This window comes from Pteropus medius, unplaced genomic scaffold, assembly GCF_902729225.1.
Source record: "Pteropus medius unplaced genomic scaffold, Ma_sr-lr_union100, whole genome shotgun sequence".
Taxonomy (NCBI): domain Eukaryota; kingdom Metazoa; phylum Chordata; class Mammalia; order Chiroptera; family Pteropodidae; genus Pteropus; species Pteropus medius.
Genome location: NW_024346667.1, coordinates 14,705,102 through 14,730,862, shown reverse-complemented (window position 1 = coordinate 14,730,862; position 25,761 = coordinate 14,705,102). Strand labels below are relative to the sequence as shown.

The 25,761-nt window shown below is 34.3% G+C and overlaps 1 protein-coding gene and 1 pseudogene across 2 annotated transcripts in view; both read left to right on the top strand.

Moving 5' to 3' along the window:
* GALNTL6 (polypeptide N-acetylgalactosaminyltransferase like 6) overlaps nt 1–25,761 on the top strand; it is an 886,098-nt gene that overhangs the window by 678,431 nt on the left and 181,906 nt on the right. The window lies entirely within an intron of this gene.
* On the top strand, nt 10,731–10,849 carry LOC120613597 (uncharacterized; annotated as a pseudogene).

Sequence of the window (25,761 nt, the reverse complement as noted above, 5' to 3'; positions counted from 1 at the left end):
TTGTGTTTTTCCATGTTTTGCTCTTTCTTTTGTCTTTCTTCTTTTGTGATGTTCTGAGGTTCCTTCTTTTAGCATTTTCTTTCTGTTTAGGAAAGTACTTTAGCTGTCCTTTTATGGTAGGTCTGCTGCCAACAAATTCTCTTAGTTGAGTCTGGGGTTTACATGTCATCTAAGTAGTCCATTGTCTAGGAACATTATCTCCAAAAACGAATCTCCTTTCAACTACGAATCTTTTAGGTGAGTTGTGATAAAGGAAATCATGAAGTGGAGCTATCTGAAGTGGTGATTAATGATGCCAGAACTTACGCTTCTTAATTTTTAAGCATCCTGAATTAGGAAGGGCTCTGTTTAGAAATAACCTGGTCCATTGATTGTAGGTTGTAATGCGCATGCTGTCACATACTGGTTTTTGGTACCTGATTTTACTAGGATTTTACCTTCTAACCATACTCAAGTCATAGAAGTTGAATTAGACCACTACTTCACTAAGAATAAAATGAGAGGATGAGAAAACTTTGCTAGCTCACTTTTCAAAGGCTGTTGAGACTTCAGTCTTTCAAGTATTTTTGAAATCATAAACAAAACGAATTGTGATTTTAAGTGTAGATGTTTCAGTCAAAGACCAAATGGAATTAAGGCTCAGAGTTAAATGTTTATATTAAAGTAGTAGGTATTTATGTCCTTAAGTTGTGCTAGGAAAAAAAAAATATCACATCCTAATTGAAGAAAATATTAATCTTAAAGACACCAGTAACTATTTTACTAATTTTTTTCCTGTCATTGTATCAGATCCTGAAAAGGACAAAATGAATAATCCAGAGCCAGGCATTTCTTAGAATCCTTGCATCCTGAGTGAACCGCAAAGAAGCCTGCGACAATTTTAGGAAGAGATGCCACAGGCTAGAGTGATAGTCTTGAGCCTTTTGAAGTCATAAAAACAGTCCAGACTGGACCCTCATTTTCAGACTTCATAGCACATTGCTAGCCAATTGACAGTCATTGCTCACATCCATAAGATACAAAGGTCAGTGCTCTGTTTGATTCACTGTCTGTGATTTCTAGTTTTTCTAAATCACTGCAAAAAGCAGCCAGAGCAAGTAATAGCAGCACCTCCAGTCTGGGCAGCTATGTCTGCCGACTTTGCTAACAAGTATCTCTTCAGCTGGTTAAATTATTCTGTCTTGAGTTTCACTGAGAATGTACAAAGTCATACGGTGCTTGTACTTCTCGTGACCCTGCAGGAACTTTCATTAAAAAATCAACATGGAAAATCAGCATTATTAGATTAATGGACTGTGTGGTGGCCCTAAGAGGAATAAGTAATTATGTTAAGTAAGCCATGTCAACTCAACCTTAAAAAAAGAAAAAAAAGAAAAAAGCCCACAAATGAGAATTTGCCAAAAACCCTACAGTGAATGATGTAAATAATACATTAATTTTTTGGTAAGCTTGTTTAATAGATGTTTGCTAAAAAATCTAATATATATTAAGCATTTTCTGTCTTATTGAGTAAACAACTAATTATCAGGCTATACAAGAAGCTTGAATGTTTGTGAGGTTTTTTGATAAAACCGAATGTTATTATAAAAGTAATATAATAAAAAAATAGAAAAGAGAGAAGTGGTAAAAATATTCATCCTACTAAAGCAATATGGTTAACATTTTAGCATACTATCTTAATTTTTTCCCAAAGTATCATACATTCAATTTCACTCTGTAGGTTTACTTAGCATTAAAAAGTAAACATCTCATATAGATACATAATCCTAGTAATCATTATTTTTAATGGCTAAAATATTCATTCAACAAATGTAACATAACTTACTTCACCATTCTTTAATTTTGGATCTAAATTTTATTTTAAATTCTATAATTATGTTTGTAGAATGTTTAATGCAGTGCTCCATGAATATAATTTCTTCTATATGTTGAGTTATTTGATTCAGAAATATTTCTAGAAGTAGAATTACTGTGTTCAATACTATGAAGATTTTTTAAAATTTGCATGCATTGTGTAATTTATTTTTAATAATTTTTCTGATTATAAAGCCATTCATGCTCATTTTTAATGAGAATTTTATTTTTTATGAACTATGAAAAGAACTCCTAACTCACAAATTCAACATTTCTAATATTTTTGTGAAGATATGTTTTTCCCCAAAATTAGGATTATAAAGAGCACTTACTTTAGTCATCTATGTTCTATAATTTTTATTATTATAAAATATACTAGTATAGTAGAAAAAAAAAATTTTTAATAAAATTTAATTACCAATTCTACATATGAATACAGTATGTTTATTTATATTCATTTTATTATCATTGGATACTTAGGTTATTTTGAAGCATTTTCAGTTATGTAAAATTACATGATGAACATTTTACTCACAGAAATCTTTGACAACATCACTTGAGTAAAAGGTCTTAGAGTTTTTAAATTGGAGTATCAACATTTTAAGACTATTGATTTTGTTTACCAATTTATTTTTCAAAACCATTTCTTATGAGGTGCAACATTTAATTTGAAATACACAAAAAAAGTGTTATCACTTTGGACTTCCAAAGTCTTTGATGATCACTCTTTGAAAATATATTGAGTCTATTAAAGAATAAATCACAATCGTGTCATTTTTTTGATCAGAATAAATTCTCTGGATCAGTTTAATGTCTAGGGAAGGTAAACAGAAATATTGCAATACTTAGTTTGTGCCATAATTTTTAAAAAAGAATGATGTTTGTTTAAATCAGAAAAAAGACGTGGAGGATTCAGTAAGGTCCTAAACTATGAAAATGACAATGAGCAGTTCTCCAGTGCTAATAACGAGACAGGCAGAACCAGGAGAAGCAGAGATTTAGATTGAATCTAGTAAGACTTTTTATTATGTGAGTACGTGGAATGTTATACCAAAAATGGAATCAAGTAATATTCATTAAATAAAGATTTAAGCATAAGATTAAGGTATAAAGTTCTTAACACTAAAATTCGAGGAATCTGATTGGGGAAGATATTTTGGAGTTGTAGAGTTTTTTAATCAATCAAACTCCCTCCATATTCTAGATATTTTAATTCTGACAGTCATCAATAATCTTAATTTTGTGTTATACACACATAGATGAGAGAGAGAGAGAGAGAGAGAATATAAAATAGATTTTTGATCTTGATGCCCAAATGAATATTTGTATATATTAAGTTATCGAGAGCATCTCCTATTTTAACTTTAAAATGCAAAATTAGGCTGTTTTTCTAGATGAACGATTTTAAATATTGTTATATTTAGAATTCTTTAGCTAACTAATAAACAGTTCCACAATTTAGAATAGAATTGTGAATTTTACTATAATATGCACAACAAAAGGTAAAGGAGCCTCATTTCCTTCCCCGCCCACCACACACACAAAGAAAATATGAAAACAACTAAAAGCTTTTAATGAGAAGGGAGAGGGATTAGAGAAAAAGGGCAAGATCTTTTGTGGCCGCTAAGCAGCAATGTATAAACCTTGTGGCATCAGAGAACACAAAAACTACTAACTACTAGTTCATCAATGTTTTTTTTAGAAAAACACTTGATGTTTGCTGAGGTTGCACCGAATCCCAGTTGTCTTAGTTTACATTTTATACTATTTTCATTCTATTAGGTTAACTTTGAATCATACTACACTGCCTATTTTCAGATTCTACTATATCATTAAAGAATGTTGTGGAGGATTGTCAGGAGCCACTAGGAAACCATAAAATATGAGACAGATAAATGATACATGATAGATGATAGAGAAATAAATAGATAGATACTTATTTATAAAATGCTCACTTTGAACTTCTAAATTGAAAAAAACTTCACTTGATGAATATTATTTACTCAACCCACGTTATCTGAGAAGCAAATATATGACTGGGATTTCTATAAGAAATATAAAAATGAGGCTGCATCATGAACATCAGACAAAGCGATGAAATCCCTGCTGGTTTAACTGCCCTGAAGAATCAGTACCATTCAAGCAGTTTGTGCATTGCTGGTGCACAAGGCTGGAAGCCAGGAGAAATTTTTATTTTGGATTTAATAAATGACAAAATTATAATTTTTCTTATTTTTAAAATGTTGCCTCAAATTCCCAATAAAATTATTTTTTCACTTCATTTATCAGAGATTTTTTAAAGATACAACATACAAAAGCATTTATATTTTTAGTCTAAACTTTGCGGCCTTCTGGACATTACACTATAACTTTTATTTAAATTAAACTTAGTTGCCTTTGGTAAACTTTTATTTTTACTATGTATCCTTCATCTTAATTTTTCTGTGACATATCCTTCCTGTGACTGGCATTAACCATTTTCATTATATTTTTCTTAATATTCTATTCATAGGTTTAAACCACTTAGTGATATTTAATTGTCTACTATTAACTAGTGTGTGACACAGCATATATAAATCTCCCTTCAGTTTGTACCAGTGAGAAAGCAATAGCATTCATAATTTAGATCATCAATATAAGTACTTATTTTCTTAGCTATTAATGGCTATTAAGCCAAATATTCATATATAAAATTGAAGAGGTAGTAATAAAACAAGATGGTCACCACCCATAATTCTGGTAGCGCAGAAATGCAAGCGCTTCTGAAGGAAGTTATTGTATCCACCTAATTCCAGAGTTTACACAGTTGTAGAAAGGAAAATTGACACCTACCTGAGTGCACTAAAGCAAAAACAATAATAGAAGTTTATGATTTACTAAAAGTTCTAATACCTTTCAAGTTGTTAAAGCTTCTGTAAATATGCACATTTTAAAAAATAATCATGGGACAATATTATTTGAAACATTGGTGGTTTTCTATTGCAGGTATAAAAAATAAGAAAGATCGACAGTTGTTACAGGAGTTTCTTTTATGCAAATTATAAAAATTCAATAACGAGGCTGTAGGATTATTAAGGAATTAATGCATCCTTTAAAAGAAAAACATGTTTGTACACTTACTCTAGGAACTAAAATAGGTTGACTTTATAAGGTTGACCTCTGTTTCAAAGTCATTTGCATTAAAAACTCATTTGCAAAATATCGAGATAGATTTATTTTCATCTGAATATAGATATCGTACATTATAAAACTGACAAACTTTCACTTTAGAACTATGTTTCAAAAGTATTTTTTGAAAGATTAAGTTGATCTTTTTTGAAATAATTCTGGAGTGCAGGACTATATCTGTGTGTTATCTGATATTGTTTTCTTAGCAAAAATTCTGAAGGGGTTCCAATTTCATCTTCTTTTCCCATTAACTTTTACTTAACCCTATAACTATGTAAATATGTATAGATAATAATTAATTACAGTGCTTCTACTGATTAAGCATCTGGTATACGTCGGGCCTTGGCACACCTTTACCCTATGTAAATCTAATGCATAGTCTTGTAGGCCGCTCTTCAGATACAGAGAAGAAAATGAAAATTCCATTTTCATTGGTCTTGAGGTTTTGCAAGCAGGTGCTACGCTGAAATAGAAAATTCATGTTCCTGTCTCCCTACTTCACTGCTCCTTCCCTTAACAATCTATTTTTTTAATTAATAAAATTCAAATTCAGAAATTAATGTATTATGGTGCCACCTAGGCTTTAAAATGGTTTCACATGGGTAATATGATTTAGCAACAGTCCTGAGAATTAAAACATAGGTCATTTCCCCCATTTTATTGGTGAGAACTGAGGCTCAAAGAGATGATGAGACTTGCTTAAGGTCATACAATGAAGAAGCATTAAACAGAATTTGAACTCTCCAGCTACAACCTCTAAACTCCAATCACCTGCAGAGTAGAAACATCAGTTGAATTCAACATCATCTTGCAGAATTATGCAAACTACATGCAAATCAGGGCATTCATGAACTAATTAGAAAATACCAGGTAAAGTGTCACATAGCGTATGAGAAGCATTCTATAAATATTCTGGTGATATTTCCTATACAGACAACTGAACGTATATGGAATCTGTCTCCTCAAACTAAAACTGTATTGAGCTTATAATCCCTTCATATTTTTTCTGTTTGTTTTTTCATTGTGGTTTTTATAATTTTTGATAAATCATAAAAGCAGGAAGTGATGAAGTGCATAATTGAACAAATGCACATCTTTCTACCTTTGTAATTGTTGATAATTGCAAAGATTATGTCATGCTTACATAGACAATTTTAGATTAACAAGTGAACATTACATGTAAAGTTGAAGTATCATTTGGCTCCCTCTTACGCACAACTTCTATTTCTTTCCTTCTCACTCAAGAGTTGAGCAATATCATAAATGTGGTGTATACTTCTGGTCTATCTTGGTGTTTACACACACATACGCATATACAGACATACACAGCTGTATATCACTGAAAAGTATAGGCTAGAGTGTTGTGTATGTTTGTATTCTATATAAATGATGTTACACTGTACTTACTATTATGTAATGTTTTTTATTTAACATTACAATTGAGATTTATCCATGTTCCTATATATGAAAATTAATTGCTTTATAACTACTACAATATATTCTGTAATTCATTCCCTCCCTGAGGCTTTTCCTGATTTCTATTATGCATATAACCAATTAATCAGGGAGGTTTGACTCATTGCAGTAAAATTAAGTGTCAATAACATAGGAATTTACCTTCATCTGCCTGCTTGTCCAATAACCACAGGAAGAGGAAGGGGACAGAGTGTAAAAGCAATGTCCCTGAACTCCACTAGTCTAGATTCATCCAGAAACTTCATTTGTGCAGGTAATAAGGGAGATGTATCAAAAATTATCAATAATGACTAACACTTCTTTTCTGCTGGGTACACGAAGGGTGAAACTCTCTGCCCTCTTCAAGGGAGGTATGGCTAATGAAATGGAAGCCGTTCATTCTGGCCAATGAAATGGAAGCCGTTAAATTCTTCAACTGGAAGTAACAGATCACTTTGGCTTATTACCTGTTAAATCCATGTAAACAATCTGGCTCCTTTGGACATGGTAGTCCTTTGCAAGATCCTATCAAATATTCTCACTGATACAAAGCTGGTTGTATCAGTGAGAATATTTGTCATACTGAATTGTTCTAGAAGTCATGTCTCTTGTCACTCAGGTAAGACTGTAGTCAGCAATTTCACCCACCCTCTCGGGTCTCCTGCTCCAGCCGCATGGAGGCAGGATGGTTTGGAAGTCTGCGCCTTGCAGTGCCCACTATGCCATCTCTTCCTGAAGCACCCCCCATGCACGTCCTGCTGTGAAGTGAAATGCCAACTTCTCTGTCTCCGAGGCACCCATAAACTGTGGGAGTGACTCTTTTGGGACATTGCAGAGAGATTGAATAAGTTTTCTTCACAAATCCTACACTCTCTGAAGTGTTTGTAGTCTTTCTTACCCCTCAGACCTCTTCTGATAATTGTGGAGAGGGTAAAGAAAGGGTCAGCTATGTAAACTGGAATCCTTCAGTCAACCCTGTAGGAAGGTGACTGGATCCAACCACTGTGGTGGTTCTCAGAACCTCTCCTGTGGTTCTCAGCCTTCAGCCTTGGCTGGGACAAGAGAAACATACTGAACCTGAAACCATTCTGCTCTGTATGGTAGGCTGCTCTGAGAATTCTTGAGCATATTTGCATGTACTAATGTGCCAGAATTTCTCTAGAATATACCTAGAAGTGAAATTCTTGGGTCATCAGGTAACCTAATGGTTATAATTAGTATTAATATTTTTAGGATTTTTCCATAAAACTTCTCTAACACAAGTCCCTCTGGCTCTTCTGTTTCTATCTTCCCACCTTACCCTTGAGATGCTGATTTTACTGTGATGATCCCCCTCTTCCGAATAGAGCTCTCTATTCTCAAGAGCATCGATGCCCTGCTTCCCCACAGCTTCCCCAGAAATAACTTCCCTCACCCTGCTCCTTTCTGCCTACTCCCCCTGTCAACTAACAAAGCAGAGGGTTGAGGATACTGGTCACTGCTGATCTGCTTCACAGCTCTACTCACGACTGGGTGCTAGGACTGCTCTTTTCCAGGGTGGTCTGAGCCCCATACCTCAACCTCAATGTGGGTCTGAATGAGGAGAAGGTAGAGGGTACCCTTCATACTTCAGCACCCCTAATGGTCAGTGGAGTCTAAGGAACCCAAAGAAGTGAGAAAACAAAGGAACTCTGACAGTTCCCTAACTGCAGCGACCAACATCAGGAATCAATGTAGAAGGCAGGAAAGATGTGAGTAAGAAAATAAAGTTCAAATAATGTGTAGGCCAAGAAAGAATTAAAATGGGAGCAGTTCTCCAGATGGGCTCTTCACTGCTTATAGTGAAGCAAATATGTGCGAAGATAAAAAGGTAGGGGAACAGATTGGGCCTGGCTAGACGAGTTAAGAATAGGCAGGACTGTAGAATAATGTTGTCCCCTCTACAGCCTGTTCCCAGAGGTACCATACCTGCTTTTCAGAAAGGAAAAATTAGGTGGTACAAGTTAGGGAATCTATAGCTAGACCACTTAATAAATCTCAAAAAATTGTTTCGTCGATCTTGACTCTGAATTAAAGGAAGCCTCATGGGAGATTGCTGGATGATTCTACACATTCACATGAAAGAGCGGAATCCTTAGGAACCATCCTTTAACATAGTATTCAAAATTCAGGAGTGGAATCCAGAAAATTGTAGACAGTGTTATTTAGGATAAGCTGATGAAAGAAGACCTTTTTATCTTTTTTTCAAGGATAATATTGATGTCTATATGCTCTTCCACTGTTCTCATTTTCCAGAAAACTCATTAAGATCTCCCACCTAATTAAGCTAGCTAGTATCAAGTATAAAGTGGCCTGTCTTTAAGTGTAAGCACATGACCAGAGAGTATAAACTATCCCAGATCAATGAGAGGGTAATAGTCACTGATCTTATTTACTTTTCAAAAAAGAAAAATTCTCCCTGCCCTCAAGTAATTTATATAATTTTTAAAAAATATCTGCTAACCATATTGAAGAGCAAAAGTGAAGCATTCTTACTTTGTAGATCTACTTTTTAATGGCCTGGAAAAGCTTATTTGAGCACTGGTGATGCTTCAGCTCATTCAACTGCAGAAATCCATGACGGAAAAGTCAAATACAGGGAGTTTACAAATTTGAATACTCAATTCTTGGGGACCTGAGCTGTATAAATGTTCTTCCATTAATAAAACTGGCTTTATGTCATTTTAGTTAGCTTTTATTCAGAAAGCTGTTAAATACTTGCCAGTGAAAGGAGACCAAAATAATAATAACCATGCCAAAGAAAAATGACAATGTCAGATCTTTAAAAAAAAAAAAAATGGTCATATGAAACTACGTGAGCCTGTCACTGGACCATTTCCAGCTTACTTCCTCACCTTCTCTAGTCTGCTTTATCACTGTCCCTCCCCTACACATCCCATTATTAGCTCTCTTTCGGGTTGATTCAAATTATGGAATTTTCCTCAACATGACATTCTGAATTCGCCTGGTGATATTAATCATGATTAAGCAATTATATAGAATCATTGCTGCATAATAATATGTATTGCAAATAATACCAGTTGGCTCTTAAAGTAGAAGAAAAATCAGGCCAGCTTAGATGAAAATTATCCTTCAAAAAGCAGACTCAATCAAAAAATAATAATAAATGTACTATCTATTTATGCTTTTATCTAAGTATTTGAAAGATTTAAACATCAAAAAAACAAACTTTCCCTTTAAGGAAGATAAATATTTAGTAAAACATATTAGAAGAGTTTCACACTTTAATATTTCCTCTTTATTTAACAAAAAAACTCTCAAATCTACCATTTGACAGCTGCCAGTGACATCATTGCTCCCCAAAAATGAATTATCCAAATGGTTCCCTTAAGTAGCTCATTAGTCAGGCACCACTAACAAGCACCAAGGTCTATCTACACTGGGAAACAGAGGAGTGATGTAATGGAAGAAGGAAAAGTTATTATAGCTGAGTGACTTACAATCTAAAGATAGTGAAAATGTACATGTGCCATGGATTTTTTTAAAAAACTAGACAACGAAAGCAATTGCACTGGTAATATCTAAATTTATAAGTTATCAGGAAATGTGAAACAAAGGATATATCAACCCTAGGATCTGGATTATTCATCTCTACCTGGTGTTTTCTTGTATTGAAATGTCCCTGTTTTATATGCATTTTCTACCTGATGATTAAAAGAGGACTTAAAATAATTTCGTTTTCTATCTCTTTCAGATATTTTTTGAGCTTACAATACTTTTCTTTCACCTTCTGTATCCCAGTTTAGTCATCGTTTCTCCAGGAAGCCTTCCCTGATTCGCAAGAAGGGAATCGCACCCCATACTCTCCCATTATTTACTTATTGCATTGTGATCACCTTTGCATATTCCTTTTTTTTAAATATCCCAGTAGACTGGACACTTATTTATTTGTTTGTTTGTTTGTTTGTTTACTATTTTTGGCATTCAAGTTGACCAAAGCAATGCCAGCTCTTCTTTGCTTCGTTTGTCTTAAATGGCACCTATTTCTCATCCTTTAGATTTCTCTGGTGACTGTCAGAGATCAGTCCACCATGTCTCCCCATCTCAAACTACCACAAATATCTGTTCGGGTCTTTAAGTAGACACCACAAATCCCCTTTCTCTTGATTTTAGAATGGTAGACACATAACAGCTCTCACCAACATAATCTTTATACAACCCCAATGTCTTTTTTTTTTTTATGAAAAATATATATATTATTTTTTAAAAAATCTGTCTACAGCCATGCCACCCTGAACAAGCTGGATCCTATCTGATCTTGGAAGCTAAGCAGGATCAGGCCTGGTTAGTACTTGGATGGGAGACCTCCTAGGAAGACCAGATGCTGTAGACATAAAAAATAAAAATAAAAAAATAACGGATTGTAAGCTGACAAGGTCTTTGCAGTCTGTGAGGTCAACCAAGGGTTGCCTCGCCTAAAACAATAAAATAAAATAAATGAAATAAAATAAAATAAAGATCTACTAACTATACTCCATCCTCTATTCCATACTCACTTTCACATGTAATAGTTGATAAATTCTAAAGATTATTTCTACATTGTCATTTTTCATTTTGTTTTAATTTCTTTTATTCCTATTTCCCTACCCCCTCCTCTTTGGCAACCACCAGCTTGTTCTCTATACTATGTTTCTGTTTTGTTTTGTTTATTCAGTTATTTCATTTTTTTAATTCCACATATAATTGAGATCATATGATATTTGTCTTTATCTAGCTTATTTCATTTAGCATAATATCCTCTAAATCTGTGTTGTCACAAATGGTAAGATTTCATTCCTTATTATTGCTGATAATATTCCATTGTACGTGCGTGTGTGTGTGTGTGTGTGTGTGTGTACGTGTGTACACATCTTATTTATTCATGATTGATGGACATCTAGGTTACTTCCATATCTTGGCCCTTACTAGTAATGCTGAAATGAAAATAAAGGTATACATATCTTTTCTAATTAGTGTTTTTGTTTTCTTTAGATAAATACCCAGAAATGGAATTGCTAAATTTTATGGCAGCTCTATTTTTGATTTTTTGAGGAATCTTAATAATGTTTTCCACAATGGCTGCACTAATTTTCAATCTCACCAACAGTGTATGAGGGTTATCTTTTTTTCACATCTTCACCACATTTTATTTGTTGATTTATTAATACTAGCTATTCTGACAGGTGTGAGATTTAATTGTGGTTTTAATTTGCATTTCTCTGATGATTAGTGATAGTGAGCATCTTATATTCTGTTGACCATCTGTATGTCATCTTGGGAGAAATGTCTATTCAAGTTCTCTGCCCATTTTTGGTGTTGAAGTATGAGCTCTTTATATGCTTTGAATAGTAACCTTTTATTGGATGTATCATTTACGAATATCTTCTTCCATTTAGTAAGTTGTCTTTTCATTTTGCTGCTGGTTCTCTTTGTTGTGCAAAAACATTTTAGTTTGATGTAGTCCCATTCGTTTATTTTTTTCCCTTGCTCAAGGAGATGTACCATGCAAGACATTGCTAAGAGCAAATTCAAAGAGTTTACTGCCTATCTTTTCTTCTAGGAATTTTATGGTTTCAGGTCTTACACTTATGTTTTTAATCCATTTTGAGTTTTTTGTGTATAATGTAAGAAAGTGGTCCAGTTTCTTTTCTTTTTTATTTATTTATTTATTTATTTATTTTTGGCGGTGGTGCGGGGGACATGTATCCGTCTAGTTTTGCCAACATCGCTTGTCAAAGAGACTATCTTTACACCATTGTATATCCTTGCCTCCTTTGTCATAGATTTAATTGAGCATATATATGAGGATTTATTTCTGGGTTCTCTATTCCATTTCATTGATCTATGTGTCTGTTTTTATGCCAGTATCATACTGTTTTGGTTATTGTAGTTTGTAGTATAGTTTGGTATCAGGGAACATGATACCTCCTACTTTGTTCTTTCTCAAGATTTCTTTGGTTATTTGGGGTCTTTTGTGGTTTCATATAAATTTTAGGATTATGCTAATTCTAAGAAAAATGCCATCAATATTTTAATAGGGACTATATTGAATCTGTGTATTACTTAAGGTAGTAAAGATGTTTTAACAACATTAATCCTTCCAATCCGTGAGCAAGGTATATCCTTCCATTCATTTGTATCTTATTTAATATCTTTCTTCAATGTCTTATAGCTTTTACATCATTTAACCAAAGAGGTAGAAGACCTGTACTCTTTCAGATATTTAAATGCCTTGAGTCATAGACTGGAATGAAGGAAAACTGTTTGCAAATTATTGAATTGTAATTTATTTTCAAATTCCAGTTTTTCTGTTAACATTTCTTAGAAGAGATAGTTACATAAGAATAAGTAGATGACTAATTACATTATTAAAATCGTTTTGAACCTTTTACATTCATTATCTTTGCCTAAAGTAAAGAAATGCAGTTATTGAGTTGGTTGAGCACTGAGCATGGAGATTCACCAGCATTTGACAAATGCCTATAATGAGAATAGTGATCTCACCAGACTTCTGGAATCAGAGAAATAGTTGTGCTTAAATAAGAGGCTTAATTTTTCTGTAAAACATAATGTGTGTGAACTCTTTTGTATATCCCTAGAATTAAAGTGAAAACCTGAGAGTTGTGCTCAGCATTTTAATATTTTAAAAATATAAACTACACTAACAGAAAATGCACAAAGAAATAGAAATGACTAATAAATAGAAATACTAATAGTCAAAGAAAAGCAATTTCAAACAACGTATGATTTTTTCCTAACAAAATGAGGGAAAACAATTTATTTCACAAGATGAAAAAGTCAATTGTTAAAATGTTTTTGAAAAACTATTTGGAAACTTCAAAGTTGGGGGAGTTTTTTAATGTGTTTGTGCATAATTATTATACTGGAATCTAAAAGAAATAATCAGCTAAAACAAGCTGTATAATAATGTTCATTGTGCAGTTTAATAACTTTTAATAACCAAAAAAGTATATTTGAAAAATTAAGCCTAAGAATGGTGAAATAAATATTCTACAACCTTATAATATATAATAATGCTTAAAATGATCCTTTTGGAGAATCATTATAAAATGGATAAATGTTCAATTCTTGGGTCAAAAAGTATAATTTTATACTGTTTGTGTACATGTATATGGAAGGAAATAAGTCAAATGGAAATATTGGTTCTTTCTGGACAATAGAGCCATATGTGATTTTCTTCTGCTATTTTCCTCTTACTGTTTTCTGAAGTATCTTATATGCATCCCCTTTAAAGTAAGGTCATATAAAAAAAAGTAAACTTAGAGATAGTTTATCTTATATAGACTACTGAAAGTAACTCAACAGCACCTGCACACATTATCTTGAAATGAGTTTATATTCTAAAGAAGCATTATTGAGAATTTTAGGAAGGACTTTATGAAGACAGTTTTCATTCACTAAAGAACACATATTCAAGAAAAAGATGATTCTTGGGGAACAACTTCCCGTTTTCTGGGACAGAATCATAATAGCAATCCAGGAATGCATTACTCCATGGTTCCTTTGAGTGCTGATTTGTAGGAATAGCAGCTGGGTTTGCAACTACATATCATGTAGTGGTAAACTTCGATTCAGAAGTATATGCTAATGGGGCAATTATTTAAAAAATGAAGCCAGAAATACAGATAGAAATACATTTATATTACATAGTGAATACAGAAAGATCAACTATAGAGACTCACAGAAAATTAATGTTCCCAAAATATAGAATGAGTCATACAAATATTTCTAAAGCTTGACTTTGACATTTTTAAGTGGTATATTGGAAAAGAAAATTTTAGTTCCATGTTTATCTTGTCCTTCAGCATCTAAATGAATGAAATTTCTTGGAGGAAAATTGCTATATAAATCTAAAACACCCTATGACCCATCTGAGTCCTTATTGAGTAAATAGCTCTCATGGAATTCACTGCTTATTCAACTGAGATGAGTAAACATAGAGCACACAATGCTGTGTTTTCTGCCCCAGTATCATTTATTAAATTATTCCCCATACACTGAAGGAATCTAGTCATTTGCTCACTACTTGTTCTAAAATTATCTCATATTATGAAATCTCATTACAATATGAAATACCAATAGTACCAGAAAAATAGATGGATGATAAAACTTTATGTATTTCTACTATAGCCTTTGGGTGAGTTGGATGTCGACAGCTTTGCATTAATATTTATCTGTTGACCAAATACCTGTTTCCATCTTACCTGCTCAGTCTTCCCCCACACAACTCACCTGAGAACATGAGATGCTTCTAGACATTCTTCTATACTCATCCAAAACACATCAAGAAAAGAAGATCCGGGTAATCTTCATAACAAACTCAAACTTTCCCAACAAATCCATGTTTGCTCAAAAATCAAAACAAAAAGTATAGAAATAACTGTGGAAAAGAGGAAAGGTACCACATTTCAAATGCATATTTTAGAGTTATGTTTCAGTAATGACCTTAGAGGAAGAAAAAAAGAAAAATCATTCAGGGAGATACTAACAAGCAAGCTTCACATGTAACATGATGGCAGATAGGAACAGATAGAATGAAGAAACAGAAGAGCTCATTAAAAAGTCGGGGCAGATGAAACGATAGAGAATTTTTAAAATAAAAGGAAGACAGTTTCTCTTCCTGTTCCTTTGTCACCTCTCCTCTCCCCATCTCTGTTTCTTACACAGTTTATTAAATATTTCCTTGGCTTGAGCACATTCTTTCAGTCCCTGGGCTTATTTTAACATGTGCAATTGTTATAAGGGAATTTTCAGGTTTTAGAGGGAGAAAGTACTCATTGCCAGGTATAATTTTTACATATTTTATAGACATTCCCTTCTGCCCTGAAACTATTTCACTTATTTGAAGTGTTTCATTCATTTTATGTCTATGTTGCAAAAAGGCCCTTTCCCTTTTGTGGCTCCCTGGAAAAGACCTGTACTTTACATTAAATTTGCTTAACAGGTTTTGCTGTCTCTGTGGATGCTTCCAATAGCTCTAACACAATGAAAAAAGAAAAAGAGTCTTGAGGGAAGAAGAGTTTGAACTAAACAGTATTGAGCATGCATATTTATTTAAACATCCAGCTAACACAAAATGCCTCAAAAATCCAAGTTCCAATTCTAATTAAAAAGTACTATGTAGAAGCATATAAAATATTTTTCTAGATATATAAAGTCAGCCAAAGCAGGGAAACCTTCAATTGTCCTTTCAACTTCTATGGCCGTAAAGGCTTAAAAAAACATTTTTTTAAATGTAATCGTTGCTGTTCTAGAGTAACAATTTTGCTGTCAGGAAAGAATAAATGCTTTTCATCCCAGGATCAGGTTACAGCTCACAGACCCTACTAGGAAGAGAATAGTGCCAAAGAATCACTGCAGGAGCCAACCTGCATTTTCAAAGTCCATAAATAATGCAGCAAGAGAGCGTATATGGAGAAGGAATTTATCAGCCATGGCTTCATCCATATGCAGTGGTGGGAATGTCATTCTGACTATTTTGCCGGTGGGGCATTTGTATTCTACTTGATGATTTACATAGTGATGAGGCCAAGAGAGCCCAGAACCGTGTTCCTAGGTACAGCTTGTGAATTTGTTCTTGAAAAATAGTTTATAAATCAGATCGAAAGAATCTCAAAGCCATGTAAAATTTGTCCACAAAGAGTAAACTGGGCTGTCTTTCAGCTTTTTATTTATGTCAGGTCAGAAACAACCAGAATGATGTAATTTATCTGTTGCAATAAGAGTACAGTAGACCTGACACTTACCAGAATAGTCAACATAAACCGATAGAAAAATGAATGAAAACATATCACCGAGGACAGATGTTTTCCAAAAACATCATTATTTGATATATCAAGGTGCATAAGAAAGGGATGTAAAATGCAGGTTTTGTAGAAATGAAAATCCATATCCACAACATCCAGATCTTACCTATGTTTGCAAGTGGCTTCTCACTTGTCCAAGCTGTGCATCTCTCTCCTCTCTGCCCCCAACTTAGCCTTTTACATGGCTCTATTACTCCTGATGATGTCACTTTTTCTTTGCCTAATTAATAAGGGAACTGTGTCTCAAAAATATTGCTAGGTTATCTGAGGTAGTTTAGAGTTCTGGTAAAACTAGAAACATAACATTCCCACAAAAAAGGACAAGAAAGAAATTTTATTCTCTTTTTTCCCTTGAGAATACCCAAGAACTGGTTAATTTTAATAGAAAGTAGTGAAGTATCCGTAATGTAGAATATTTACACATTTTACACATGCCCCAATCAAGTTTTTTTTTCTCTTTGTGGGAATAGGTGCTAAATGTATGAGAAAAGATCATTCCTTTTAAGAGTTAAAAGTCTTTCCTACTATTTCATTTGTTTTTTCAACAAATACTGAGTATTTAATATGTGTAAAGAACAATGTTAGAATTGGAGATATATGAAAATAAGGAACTTACAAGTAACTAGAGAGAAGAGGTAGACTACTTACAATTAAGCAAGTTAGGACTGAATAAGTAGGGTAAGACCAATACAAATCAAGAGCCATGGAGTCCTCAGAGGAATCACAAATTTCTTCAAGGAGTAACATTTTTACTGGGCCACACAGACAGATGGTTCAGCAAAGGCACGAGGAAGGTATCTTGGTTTTTTAGACTATGGTAACAAAAATATCATAGACCGGGTGGCTGAAGCAACAAATATTTATTTCTCTCATTTCTAAAAGCTAGGACATCTAAAATCAAGGTGACAGCAGATTCGATGTCTGGCGAGATCTGGCTTCCTAGTTCATAGACAACCATTTTCTCACTGTGTCCTCACATTGCAGAAGGGGTTCCCTGGGGTCTCTTTAATAAGGGCCCTAATCCCATTGAAGGCACCCTCTCATAACCTAATCACCTCCCAGAGACCCCTACTTCTAAATGTCATCACGTTGAGTTTTGACATATTAATTTGGTGCGGGACACAAACATTCATTCTGTAGTAGCAGGACAACTCATGTGCGGGACCAGTGAGTAATATTATTTGACTGGAGGATGGACTGTAGGAAGAACAGAAGTGATAGATAAAACTTGAGCCACTGGCAGGACTCCTTTATTGACAGCTGACTAAAGAGTTTATATTGAATAATATAATAGGGTTGCCAGAATTTGTTAATAAAGACATAAGATATCCAGTAAATTTAAATTGTAAAGAAATACTTTTTTTACTATAAGTAGGTCCCATGCAACTTTTAAATTCAAATATAACTGGGAATGCTGCAGTTTATTTGACAACCCTATAATATAGGCTAAGTGGAACCACTGAAGATTTTTGGAGTATTTGAGTAGCACAGTCAAGGCAGTGATTCAGAAACATTGCCGTGGAACCAGCAATGGACTAGTTTGAGGTAAAAGATATTTCTGGAAAGAATAAAAGCAGCCTAAACTAGAGTAGTAACAGTGAAATCATAGAAGAGGGAAATTTAGAAAGAAGAGCCAATAGGACCTGGCAATTGAGTAATGTAGGGTGGAAGAGAGAGGAAGAACTCAGAACTGCCACTAGTATTTAAGCCATGTAGCTTATTGATGATAGAGCCACAGGCAGAAAGGAATTAAGAAATAAACATGAGAGGAAAGGTAATGAGCTCAGTTGGTGACCCTTTGAGTTTGAGGAGCTGAAAAATGTCAGAGCAAGAGATAGAGATTTGAGGGTTACCTGCTTAAAGAAGAGAGAGCTAAAGCTTTGTTTTGCTTTCTATCTTTACATTTATATTTCACTGATCCTTAACAAGATGCTGATTCATCTTACAAATAAAAAAAGAAGGTTTATTCCACAATCTGTCTTTGTACTTCTTACATTAAAATAGCATTTTAATATATTTATTATACTTTTGATGTTACTATTATGGGGAACAGTATCATGTGAAGAAGGATCATCAGGCTTTGGGATTAGACCAATTTAGATTCAAATCCCAATTTTTCTCTTACAGGCTCTGTGACTTCCTACACAATTTTTTACCTTTTTGATTTGTAGTTTTCTTACCTATATAACATAAGCTCATAAGATTATAATGAAAATATATGAGCATTTATAAACAAAAGATATGTACTTGCCACATATTAGTTGCTCAATAAATGATCGCTGTTGCTCTTATTTTTCTACTGTTAAGATTTTTCATTTTAGTCATTAATAATAATAAGTAAAAATCTAAGTGTAGTTAAATTTTCAGATTGTTCTATCCAGTAAAGAACTACTTATATTTGGTATATTTTCTTAATTAAGAAAAGTTAAGGATACATATGAACCAAACAACTAGTAGAAAAGCAGAAGTGAGCAAATCAGTCAGTTTTTCATTTGTTGAATTACAAATAAATATTTGATTGACTTTTATACTGAATTTGCCATTTGTTCTGGCATCATGAAGATGTACCAAATAGCTTCCATGAATAAAATTCTTATCATTTCCAAAGTAAGCTAAGTAGAACCATCAATTTTGTTCTAATTACTAGGATACAGGACTATTTTCAGCAGTAAATTGTAGCATCACACTAACAAGACTAAGAATTTTACCCTGCCACAGACAATCGTCTAATGATGCAGTTTAACTCCAGTGTTCTGATGCTAAAATGATTCTAAGTGTGCCGCATAATGACCTTTTAGTCAATAATGAACCACATAGATGGTTAGATGGTAATGAATCATCATATAGATAGATGGTGGTCCCATATGATTATAATGGAGCTAAAAATTTTCTATCACTTAGTGACGCCGTAGCCATCAGAAGGTCATAGCACAATGCGTTATTCATGTGTTTGTGGAAATGCTGGTGTAAACAAATCTACTATACTTCCAGTTGTATGAAAGTTTAGCACATACAATTACAATAGTAGGCTATACCATCTAGGTTTGTGCAAGTGCACTCTATGATGTTTGCACAAGGAAATCACTTAAAGACACATTTTTCAGAATATATCCCATCATTAAGCGGCTCATGACTGTATACAATATTGACAGTGACAGAAGAGATGGAACACTATTTTTCTAACTTCGTTGGATTCTTGATAAAATTCCGCAAAGCTTAGCTGCAATATCAGACAAGGGGAAAGCTTATATATTCATAGAAAGAGGCAGTTTTGAAAACTCAGATATATGCATTTCCAAAAGAAACTAAAATGACCTGAAAGGTTAGTTGAACTGAGCAACTGCACAATTTATTTCCAAACATATCAAATTTGTTCCAAACCCCGACATATATAATCACCTGGCATGAACTCCATTTACCCAACTTAAAAACTAGCCAGAGATAATCTAATGAAAACAAGAAATAACAGTGCTTTTCATAATTGAGGAGTTCAGTAATTTGAAACTAAAGTGAAAAAGCTTTTATAAAGGCCACAGGAACTAGATATTCTCTAAGGTTCTGAGAATGTCAGTGTACCCTAGGAATATCTGAAGTTATTACTTCTTTTCCTCAAAACGGATCACGTCACCTCTAATTTCTAATTTGCATCCCTCCCTATATTAGAGAGCATTGTCAAATTAGTCTTCTCAAACCTTGCATTATGTCACCTCTCCAAGGGTTCTCAGGTACCCTGCTCCAAATGGAGCACAAACCTCCCTGTTTCCAATACAGCCCCGGCTTACCTTTGTTGCCTCGTCACCCATTTACTTCACTAAATTTCCCTTGAGCATCTCTAAACTAGACCACTTACCATATGTAATTCACTTCTGCCTTAAAAAAAAAGGTGCTGCCTATTGGTTACGCTCACTCTGCATAACAAATTTATATCTAATAGTCACTTAGGATCCAGCTCATCTAGATTCTATTTAGAAAACTATTTCTCTAAACACTGGTAAATGTAACGATGCATATTGGGTTTAAGAACACAGGCAATGGACTCAAACAGCCTGGGTTCGAATTACGACTCTGCCATTTCTTTAGTTTCCTCATCTAAAAACTGAAGATAACATAAAATATACCCCTGTTGTAGGGATTGAATAAGAAAATACAGATAGATCGATGAGAGAGAGAATATAAATAGGGGAATTCCTGTCACTAGTAAATAATCATTTAATGGTACTTATAAAATGGAAACTACTCTTTGATAGAACTCGATAAAGATAATAAAACAATGCACTTGTGATATCATTCCTAGGTCCTCCTCTTTGGGGACTTTAATCACTAGGACTAGTTTTAGGAATATGTTAGTCCATTGTGATGCCTTTTCAGTGCCCGCTTTATTTCTTTCATATTGCTAATTGACTCCCGTGGAAGACTTTGTTTTCCTCTGTGTTGATTTGAAAATTGCCGCCTGTCTGTTTCACCATGTATTTTGAATGGTCATTTTCTCTGGGGAGAAAATGGCCATGTTCATCAAAGAGTGGCCCTTAGACCTACCTGCATCAGAAATTCTTTGGATGTTTGTTAAAAAGATAGATTTCTGGGCCCTTCCCAGACATGCTGTATATAAATTTCTACAGGTTCAGTTTAGGAATCTCAGGGTGAATCCTAAATACACTGAAGTTTTATCATCAATGCTCTACAGACCGAGAGAAGGGAAGAGGGAGTTCAACTTCTTTCGGCAAAAAGAATCAGTTTTTATTTACAAAGAATCAGAAAATTCAGCACCACTTATGCAGAAATTTGGATTATTTGAAATGTCAATGCCTAAGACTCTAACACTCTAGTCTCTCTACCACCTTTGGAGCTACTCTAGGTGCCTAGCGTGTAGCCATTTGGCTTTGGAAGTGACAACTTGTTGTTGTTGTTTTGTTGTTGTTGTTGTTGTTGTTTTTAAGCTATAGATCCAATTCTTGTGGCATGTGAAAACGTTTCTAGGGGAAGTGAAAGCAAATTGCCTTTACGGCAAATACAGCTCAGGCGGCCAGGGCTGTATAAAGGAGCACTGAGAGATTTGAAAAAGTGTTACTTCCCAGTAGTTACAATGGCCATTCATCTATCCTTGTACCAAAACTACCGACTTGATTACTGGAACTTTTAATATGTACTGAGACCAAGTAGCATCAGTCCTCCAACTTGGTTCTTCTCCAGGATTGTCTATTCTGTTTTATATTCTTTGCATTTCTATACAGATTTTATAATAATGGCCCTCAAAGATATTCAGGTCCCTGGAACCTGGGAATGTTACTTTATATGACAAAGGAGACTTTGCAGATGTAATAAAGATCTTGAGTGGGGAGATTATCATGTATTATCCAAGTTGGACATAAATATAATCATAAGTATCCTTAAAAGAGGCAAGCAGAGGGAAATCTGACTACAGAAGAGAGAAAAGCAATATGACAATGGGACAGAGATTAGAGTGATGTAGCCACAAGTGAAGGAATGCTGGGAGCCAACAGAAGCTGAATGAAGCAAAGAGCAGGATACCCCCTGGCACCTCTAGAAGGAACCAGCCCTGACAACTCTGATTTTAACCTCATTTCAAACTTTCGGCTTCTAGAACTATAAGAAACTGGGTTATTTTAAGCCATTAAGGGGTACAGCAGCAATAAGACTCTAATTTTTTTTAAAGCTTATTTGATTGGGATTGTATTGAATCTATAGATCAATTGGGGAATAATTGATTCTTAACAATAAGTCTTCCAGCCTTTAGACATCTCTCTCTACTTGTATAAGTCCTCTTTAGTTTTTCTGAGCAATGTTTCATAGTCTTCAGTGTATAGGTTATACACAGCCCTCACTAAATTTATTCCTAAGTATCTGATGTTTTGCTGCTATTATAAATAGAGTTTTATTATCTAATTTTCCAAATTTTTTGCTAATATATACAAATGAAATCAGTTTTTATGTTGACTTTACATACTGAAATCCAAAGTCTTCTCTTAATAAAGTTCAATCAGGAGAGAAATTAAAGATTAAAAGACTGTAAAGAATTTTTTGCCCTAGGTAAGGAGAAATTCACAAATAATTCTAGTTTCCTGAACATTCCATACTTGTTTTATCATCTCTTTAAACCCACCCATCTGAAGTCTTTTATTTTAGTGTCGATTCAGGTCTTATTGGGGCAGAAGATGAACAGTATATCAGCAATTCCTATTATAGGTCTACAGAGCGGTTCCAAGGCTGACATGGCAGCTCCGATTCAGAAAAGCCTTGGTGATTAAGTTTCAAGAGTGGTGCAAGTGATTGGAGATGTTTAAAATAAGATGGCTTCTCAGCAATAAGGCATACTTTAACTGATCACCACTAATTTGTAACTGCCAATTACCCAGGATCTTGGGCTCTGTCCCGGGAAATGCTTGTGACATTTTTTTTCAGCTCATGCATAACAAGCACTTCAAAAGTAATTGTGCCTCATCACGGTACTGTTTTTCTCTGAAATCACAATAATGGGTAAGTACTGCTCTTCTTTCTTGTTAAGTACACTGTTTCCCTCAATTTCCACTGTTGGAAGATTGCTTTTTGTTTCCTTCTGTATTATACTCTTTCTGGTGACAATTTAACAAAGGAACTAGTAGGAAGGCTAATTTGAACCCATGAAAACTGGAGTAAGTGTACCTAGACCTGGATTTTGAGCCCCCCGAAATAATTTTTTTTATGTTTTCCTTTTTACTTTTAGGATGCTAGGAGGATAAAGGAAAGTGGGAAAATGGGGAGAGAGAGACCCTACAGATAAGATAGCCCCAGTCTCAAGTGTGTGTGCTTCTAGCGTAAGGACTTACTCTCCTTTTTTATACACGCCTATCGAATTGATAACATCTGTCCTATGAAAAAGACTGGAAAGTAGCCAGAAGAGGTTTTCCAGCCAAGTTCCAGGGGTGCCAGGTAGCAACAGACCAATAGAATCTGTTCTGCATCGAACTCCCTCCTGAATTATTCAGTCCTACATTCGGTTTGTATTTGACTTTCTTCCGGAGGCTAAAGCATTCTTTTCTCAAAAGAAAATTCAAGATTTAATATACACCTATTATTACCTGTCAGTGTTATGCATGTGTGTGTGTATGAGTGTTTGCCCTGTCAATATTTCTCGTGAGAGATTACAAAAGTAAAAAGAATCTCTTTTAAAATGTCCTAGTTATTAAGGCAAGGCGGGTTAAAAATAAGGGAAAAGTGAGAGAGGGCTATAGTCAAGTGACTGGGTCTTTGGAGATACATAATTTCACCTTTACATTAAGTGCTGGAATGTATTAGGGGCCGGAGAAACAAGCATATCCCAAAAGCTCAAGCCCGAGAGAGGGAGTGATATTAAGTATTGAAAAGTGATAAATTACATATTTCAAATCTTGAATATAGAGGAATTTGAAAATATCTATTTTAAAACATACACGTGAACAAATAATACATGCCCATGAATCAAATGTCAAAAGGTACAAAGGTTCATATATTGAAAAAGTTTCTTTCCCTCTGCCATCTCCCAATCCCTCAGCTTCCCTCTCTGAAGGCAACCATGATTGCTGGTTTCCTCTCTCGTTCCCAAGATTAAAAAGTATTTAGAAAGATAAATCACTCAAGAATGCCAGATGTCTATTTGTGGCAACATAGAATGTTTGAGATGCACATCTCGTGGCATTTGCTATTAACTGATCAACATCACTCCATGGTAAGAATGATGTCCTCACCTGGTGTCTTCTGTATCTGGTGTTCGTTCCTGAGAGAGGGGAAGTCTAATGTGTCAACCCATAAATATCATAATATTATATAATGTTGTAAAATTAATTACCTAGGAGGGTTTTTTTTTTGCAAAAATGGACCGATATGGATGTCACACTTATTTCCCTTTATTCTTAGCTGTAATCCAGACATGATATCATTTTAATTTTCATTTACTTTCATTTTAGCTTTAATTTTAGTAGTCTGAATTAATTTTCCAAGATCCATACCCTGCTGAAAATTTGTATTTACTCCCTTTTCAAAACCCCTACTTCATAGATCTGCCTTCATTTAAAAGTATCATAATGGTCCTCCTTTCATTTTTTGATCAGATGGCAGACTGCGATCAATTTCTAGGTTGCTTTTAAGGTGCTGCAATTATTGCCTGTAGCTGCTCTGTTGTTTCTATAAAGTAGTCAGGCTGACTTTCCCACCCTATGGACTTTTAGTTCAGCTTTTCTTGTTTCATTTGCTGAACTGCCTACCAATCTCATCACTAACGGAAATAAAACTTATTTTTCTCCATTTAGTGCTCTCCAGTCTCCCGTTAGCTGTCTTCCTACTGACAAATGGCATATTCTTAGAAGATATGACTATTGATCATTAGCCATCCTGGGAGAATAAAGTTGTACTGTGGGAAGAAATCAACTGTCCTCTGGTGTGAGCAGTATTGTAGCTCTGATAGGCACAGCCCAAGGAGCAGATGTGTTTGTGGAGCACAGACGTCTCAGTGGCCATATCAAACACAGCAACTGGGCTTCTTTCAAACACAGAGAAACTTCAAAACTCAATTGAGCAGTCATGTTTCACTCTTAAAGTCAACGAAACGGAGAACTAAAATTATAGGTTCCAAGGCTTCGTGGGAGTGGTACTTTGTCGGTATGGGTGAAATAGATATTGCAATCATCCAGTGACATAATGAATTAAAATTTTAAAGCATCTAGAAAAGCAGCTAAGGAAAAGTCTACAGACTACAGTATTTTTAGAAATTTCAAGGAAATAAGTTGCAAAACAATTAAACTAGCCAAGTCTCATTTGTTTCTAAGTGAATTAACAAGGTGGTTAAAATTTTTAAATCTGCAAGCTATTTTAATACTGTCTAAAAATGACTTCAGTGCATTTAATCTTATGTGGATTATGATAAGGGAGATATCAACATAAAGCGATGAAATTTACCTGTCCAAATTTTAAACAGATTTAACCAAAAACTTAAAGTTTTTAACTTCATTTATGTCTTTTCAGTAGATTAAAATATTTTCAACAATGAGAAGCCCAAAAGACAATCTTGAAGGCAATTCTGAATAGAAATGACAACCCCTAAGGATAAATAGGCATATATTATTTCAGTTAAAGAGAAAGATTCTGATATTTTAGTCTTGATTTTTCTTTTTTCAGAGCTTCACCTAGCAGCTTGTACTACTTAAAAAAAAAAAATCCAAGAATAAACCTGAACCTCCCTTCCATGACAACCATTAAAATTATTGTTTGATTAACAGCGCATGCTGTCATAGGTGATGCCTAATTATTTTCTGATGTTTCACTCATTATGTAGGGAAGTGATGGCATGGCACATTAGTCTGAGAACAGGCAAATGAATATATCTTTAATAAGATATATGTCTCCCACATTTCCTTTCCTCCTTTCCCAAGTAAGCTTCAGTATGTGCTTGGTTTAGCTCCACGGTGGG